This window comes from Armigeres subalbatus, chromosome 3, assembly GCF_024139115.2.
Source record: "Armigeres subalbatus isolate Guangzhou_Male chromosome 3, GZ_Asu_2, whole genome shotgun sequence".
In the NCBI taxonomy this organism is placed as follows: domain Eukaryota; kingdom Metazoa; phylum Arthropoda; class Insecta; order Diptera; family Culicidae; genus Armigeres; species Armigeres subalbatus.
In genome coordinates, this window is record NC_085141.1 from 110,450,539 (window position 1) to 110,457,933 (window position 7,395).

Genomic DNA, 7,395 nt, shown 5'->3' on the forward strand with positions numbered 1-7,395 from the left:
GGAGTTTGTGAATCGTTACGTAACAAAAAAGATTAAATTAAAATAAATCGGAATGGGATACATAATTTTCATTAATATTATATCCTGCTTAAAAGAAGAATGGACGACCTTGGTAGTCATATGGCTACTGCTTCTGCCTCATACGCAGGAGGTCGTGGGTTCAATCCCAGGTCCGTTCCATTCTCGTACTTTGTATCTTTCTCTATATTTCTCATGTTCTAGCAATCGCTAGAACTGGAAATGGACTTCCATACCGTTTTTATGTCTATACTATACCTTCAACTTTACTATTCTAGTAGAAACTGCTAGACTGAAAAAGCTCGTTTTCTACATCCAGTAAGAAATTCTATCAGTTGCTTCTTCTATCTGTCACATTAGCAGCTCGTTAACCAAGACGAACTTCCCCTCGAATCTAACCCACAAATTCCGCATAAACTCGTGGCAAGTGCAGAGAAATATTCGGCTTGCAGTGGGCGAGTGATTGCATCATCATTTCTTCCCCCTTCCCTACATTGACTTGCATTCTGACGTGGCAGGCGCCAGTGTGACCTAACAAATGAGATCACCAGTACTTGTACATTGAAGATGAGTGCTAGTCCCAAGCAAACATCTGTTGGTTCTCTGTGCAACAACAGCTGATCTGGTCATAATGGAGTAGCAACTACGGGCAGTCAATCAAGCTCTATCAACGGGCTTGGTAGTCATATGGCTACTGCTTCTGCCTCATACGCAGGAGGTCGTGGGTTCAATCCCAGGTCCGTTCCATTCTCCTACTTTATATCTTTCTCTATATTTCTCATATTGTAGCAATCGCTAGAACTGGAAATGAACTTCCATACCTTCAACTTGAGTATTCTAGCAGTAATCTGCTAGAATTGGAAATGAGCTATAAAAAAAGCTCGTTTCCTACATCTAATTAGAAAATCCATCAGTTGCTTTCATCTATATATCACATTGGCAGCTCGTTAACCAAGAAGGACCTTTGCCTCTCGAACCTAACCCAAAAATTTCAACAGATTCCGTATAAACTGCAGTGCAGAGGCAAGTGCAGAGGTATATTCGGCTTTCAGTGGGCGAGTGATTGCATCAACATTTCCTCCCCCTTCCCTACACTTGCATTCTGACGTGGCGTCAGTATGACCTTACAAATGAGATCACCAGTACTTGTACATTGAAGATGTGTGCTAGTCCCAAGCAAACATCTGTTGGTTGCCTGTGCAAGAACAGCTGATCTGGCCATAGTGGAGTAGCAACTACGAGCAGTCAATCAAGCTCAAGCTCAAGCTATCCTGCTTAAAAGAAGAAGGGTCATTTGATCAAAGCCCATTCGACCGAAAGCCATTTGGCCGAATGCCACTAGGCCGAACAAACCATTAGGCCGAAAGTCATCTGGCCGAAAGGGTCGTTTGGCCGAAAGGGTCATTTGGTCGAAAAGGATTTGGCCGACAGGGTCATTAGGCCGAAAGGGTCATTTGGTCGAAAGGGTCATTTGGCCGAAAGGAAAACAACTTTCGGCCTAGTGGCATTCGGCCAAATGGGTTTCTGGACACGCATTACTTGTTGTAACATGTGGTGGGGAGGGGGTTTAAAATCAAGATTTTTCGCGTTACAAAATTTGTGCACAAAGCCTGAGAGGCGCGCGTCTGGATGGATTTGCAGCAGACGAGATTCGAGATCGAGATTCTGATTTTGGTTTTGCCGTTGTTAATGATAGGTTAGGTCAGTGTTGGTAGAATAATCCTTAAATCGCAATCATCGAGGCTTCATGCACGATCTAACTCGCTTACGATTCTGTAGGGAGATGCAATGATGTAAATCGTGGTTCAAATCATGAGCGATTTTCTAGGCCATTATTCTGATGGGAATTGACTCACGCATGATTTGAATCGCCGATGAGGCTTGAGAGTTTGAGATTTTACCAATACTGGGGAAGGCCGAGTTATTAAAAATAAATCGGTTCCTTTAAAACCACAATCCTATAGAAGAGAAGATTGATAAGAGACACATTTTTTCAAAGTGCAAATCGTAATCTCTTGGCGGAAGCAGAATGTTACCGCCGGCAGCCGAACCACAAGCATGCGTCAGAGGAAGACGCTGCAAAAAAAATATTCGCATGGATGACGTTAGTAGCAGCCAAGTGAAATGTTCTCTCATGATTCTGATTTTGGTTTTGTCGCTTTCAAGTACCAAACACAATTCAGAGGAAATGGCAAAATTTGATAGAAAATAAAAGGGGTTAACTGTCAAATCCTGTCATTTCCGTTGACGTTCTGCTGCATTGCGTAGGTGGCTTTAGTGATTGATTTTAACGTAGGTGGCTACCTTGCGGTCGTTTATTGCCGTCATTTTTAATAATTCAATAGGGACACAGCAGGTATTTCCGTCCATCGTCGTAGGGGCTAAAACCAACAAAAGCAACATCCATTTGCTAGAAACTAGAACTCCACTATAGCAGAACGTTTCATCTGAGCTTACGATTTGTTACAAGTTATTTACAGGTGCGATAATCTTACTATCTCACTTTCTAAGCGTACATATGTCGACTAATTATATGATATTATATAAAACAAGAGATCATTCATATTACAGAGATTTCAGTCGTATTGCGCTTGGGGAACATGGGGAAACTGACTTATAATTCATAACGACTCGACAGAATGTATCGTGACTGTCGGTTATTCACAACTTTAATGTTAAATTCATTTTATAAAACTATATTGTTGTTATTGATACATAATCGATTTTTGGGAGTGCTGTCAAAAATCGACTTTTAAAATATTTGGAGGAAATTGATCCCTCTCCAAGAACATGCTTTGAAAGGTGCCCTCAGATTTTTAAGATATTTTTCCTTCTTAACACGCGGAATTTTCGAATTGCTGTGCGTATACATAAACGATTTTTGTTTATTGAATTCGACAGTACATGTAATTTTAAAATTTGGGGAGACTTGATCCCCTTTCTATGATATCTACGCAATAAATAATTTTTCCTGCCAACCCTTCATAAAATCTGTCAAATCTACAAAAAAATAGAAGCCTGAGAAAAGATTCATATTTTTTTGAATTTTTTCGCTAATTTTTTGTATGGGTGACTAATATCAAGGCAAAAACTTCAAATCCAAATATGCTAAAACTTTGATGAAATGTTGACATTTTCATCAGTACAGATCATTAAGCATATTCATGGCTTTGTGCAGTGATAAAAAGAAAGCATTTGGTCATTGTTATGAAAAGTTGTTCAAATTTTGCGTGGCCAATACAAAAATCTTTAGGAAGGTCAAAACATACAAATAAGGTTGTCAATCCAAAAAATAACTCACCACATAAAGGTCATTTGTCTAGAGGATCTATACTAAAAAATACGCTAGAACAAAACTACTTTAGATCTCGATAAAACAGGGGGTGATCAAGTCTCCCCGGAGATGAAGTCTCCCCAACTTCCCCTACAAGTCTTCCTTTTTTATTTGCAAAGTTTCTAAAGGGCGTTTAAGAAGGTTGTTGTTTGTGATTGACTCTAGAACAAGAATATAAAATAGAAGGCTGAAAAAACAAAATTGTCAAACAAAAGATTGAGGAGACAAGCCAAAAATGAATTAAACAAATAAAAAGTACAATGAAATCGCTTTATACACGAAGAATACGTTCCGTGTAAATCAAAACCACGTAAATCCCGAAAACCGCATACATTATAAAATGGGCGTGAAATAAAACCTCTTTTTAAAAATTACATCAAGAAAACTTAAATCCGCGTAAAAAAGGCATAAGTAATTTTTATTCTTACTCTAATAATCATTCATTTGCTCTCTCGTTTACTCATTTCCCTCTCATCCACTCACTTAATCACTTTTTCTTTTGCTCACAAACCCTATCAGTCACTCACACGCTTCACACGATTGCTTATTCACTAATTGTTTTACTAACAGTCCATTTACTAACTCACTCAATCACTCGTTCCCCTCGTTCTCTCACTTTTTCTCAATCTCAGGCTTTCCTCGCCATCTGATTAACTCATCACTCACTCACTTATTCACTGACATTTTTTTTACACGTGGGATGCGTTCCGTGTAAAAAAAAAGTTTTCAGTTCAAAATTCGAAAATCCGTGTAAGTTTTATGATTTCTCGACGAATCATGCAAAATGGAGCAACTTTGCCAAAACTTTTTATGGGATTTTTTTTACACGGCCGTGTAAAAAAAAATCGTGTAGAAACAGAATCGGGTGTATTCGATTCCGGGAGAATCACTAATCTGGGTTTGATTTATTGATATTTTTCGGTGAACAATAACTATACGCCATTTGTTTTCCTGCGTGACGTTTCGGTCTACTACTTTGTCTCGACCATCCTCAGACGCATTTCGATCACCGCAGCAATTTCCACCTCGTTGTCTGCTGAGGTAGAAATTTCAATTCGCGTTCAATTCAAGCGACTTGTTACATTCACTTACCTTGTCTAAACTTAGCATATCCGTAGCCCTCAAGTCCGAACCATGTATTAAAATTTCACTCGATTGAGCTGCTGCTGTCTGACAGCCATTCGATGATCCAAGAGTCTGCCATTTCGTCGTCGTGATGAAGCAAACGAAAAATTAACTTTCGTCTCATAAATTGTTGGTCTTGAAAAGAACTGATTTTCTTTCCACAATGCGCTTTCCTAACCCGATGGGACCACGCTGAGGTTTAGAGACCACCCAGTCAACACGAAATCGTATATAATTAAATATAAGATGCTACAGTGGAGGCGATAAACGTACATGTTGTATGGGGAAATATCTATATTGTTTTCACTTTAGCATCTTACACGGCACCGATCTTGTGTTGACTGGGTAAGCCGTAAGTTGTACGATTTTGATGTCTGTGCTTGAGATGCACGTACGGGATTGGTTACGTTTTTTAAGTATCTGGAGAAATTCAATTTTTCAATAGTTTACCGCCTTTAATCTATTGGTTTTGATAGTTGAGCAAAATCTAAAAGGGTTCGTCGATCGATTGACATCAAAATCTTCAATATCGGTTGTTATTGGCGTATACTTCCTGAACATTTTTCGTGACGGTCTGAGATTAACGGTCTCAAAATTGAATATGCAGAATGACCACCTATCATCCCGAAAGACGTAATCCTATACTGAAACCCAAAACTACGAAAGAGTGGGTTGTTTTCAATTAAAACCGTACATTGGGCTTATAGCCCAATTTTGAGTAAAATAACTTATTCAGCCTTTAATCACAGGTAAACACCCTTAAATAGTAAACTTAACTATGTGTATCAAAATTAAACATCTTTTCCAAAACAGACTTCCCTCACAAGTCATCAATCAAGAAAAACAGGTAAACAATTTATCCAACGCTGAGCATACTTACTTGATACTTGATGGGCTACAGCTCTTCGATGAACCTACGCCGAATGGAGTATCCTTCTCCACTGGACTCGATCCTGGGCCAATCGCTTCCAGTCGCCCTGAACATTGAGCGCCCTCAGGTCCTCTTCAACTGCAAAAAGCCATAGTGTACGTGGCCTTCCACGAAGCCTGCGGCCTCTTCCGGGTTCTCTACTAAATATTATCTTCGCTTGACGTTCTTCCGGCATACGAACAACGAGACTAGCCCACCGTAGTCTGCCGTGTTGTATAAGCCTAATAATATCCAGCCCTTTATACACCTGGTACAATTCGCGATTCATGCGACGTCGCCAGATCCCGTTCTCCTGTTTACCGCCGAGTATTGTCCGCAGCACCTTATGCTCAAACACTCCGAAAGCTCTCCGATCAGCCTTATTTAATGTCCATGTCTCATGGCCGAAAAAAGCCACCGGAAGAATCAGAGCAGTATACAGCGCGAGTTTTGTTTTCGTTTGCAGACTACAGGACTTAAGCTGGTTACGAAGTCCATAATAAGCCCTATTTGCAGCTGCAATACGCCTTTTCACCTCGCGGGTAACATCATTATCGCACGTCACTAATGTTCCAAGATACACAAATTCTTCTACCACTTCAAATTTTTCACCATCCAGCACCATTTCGCTACCACCACCACTAATGAACCCACGTTGATTGCCAGCAACCATGTACTTCGTTTTGCTGGTATTGATCGTGAGTCCAATCCTCTTAAAAGGCACAAAAGCCTCTTCCACGGCACGGCGATCAATTTCGATAATATCGATATCGTCCGCAAATCCCAGGAGCATATGCGATTTTGTGATAATGGTACCGCTTCTTTGCACACCAGCTCTTCTAATCGCTCCCTCGGGCGGTAGATTGAACAGTAGATTCGAGAGTGCATCACCCTGCGTTAATCCATCTAAGGTAACAAATGACGTCGATATTTCATCCGCAACCCTTACACTTGATTTCGATCCGTCCATTGTTATACGAATCAGCCGTATCAGTTTCGCCGGAAAACCATGTTCAAGCATAATTTGCCATAATTCATTCCGTTTCACTGAATCGTACGCTGCCTTGAAATCAATAAACAGATGATGAGTCTGCAAGTTGTACTCCCGGAATTTATCAAGGATTTGTCTCAGGGTAAACATTTGATCCGTCGTTGATCGGTTCTCACGAAAACCTGCTTGGTATTCACCGACGAAGGACACTTAAATCGGTCTCAATTTTTTGAACAGAATACGGGACATATTTTTGTACGCCGAATTAAGGAGGGTGATTCCTCGATAATTGGCACACTCCAGTCTGTGCCCTTTTCTAAATAGAGGGCAAATGAGGCCGTCCAACCAGCTGGCAGGCATTTCCTCGTCTTCCCATATTTTCGACATAATATGGTGCAGAACTTCATAAAGCTGCTCACTGCCGTGTTTCAGAAGTTCAGCCGTTTTTCAGCTCTTTAACAGCTTTTTTAACCTCATCTAGTGTAGGTGATTCCACAGCTTGTCCATTGTCGCTAATACTTATTCTGTTCACCGATGCAACGTCACTTCCTCCATTCAACAAAGTCTCGAAGTGTTGCTATATAAAAACTATTCAAATTTAGAGGATTTTTTTTTGCGATGTTATCATCAGAAAGTTTTTTGAAATCAAATTTTGAGTTGGTTTATCTGCCCATGTAGATCCAGAAATAGATGATTCGCTTTTGGTGACCTTTAAGAAGAATATTGAAGTTTCTGAAGATTTCTTAGCAAACCGATCAGACTACCTCCAAGTTTGTTGATATGATGAAACGCACACTCCAAGTACGCAACGATTTGTTTACATTGGCAATGTGACAGACTCGATAAGATTAGTTGCCGTCTCGTCGTGCAATCAGCTGTCGTACTTTTTGCCGCCACAACAGAACTTAATCTTCGGATAATGAGTTCAAGTGCAGTTCTCACTAAAGCGGTTGACTTTGCATAAGGCCACGCCACGAGGGGTAGACTCGCCTGCCACGGACGTTTAGCGCCTTTAGA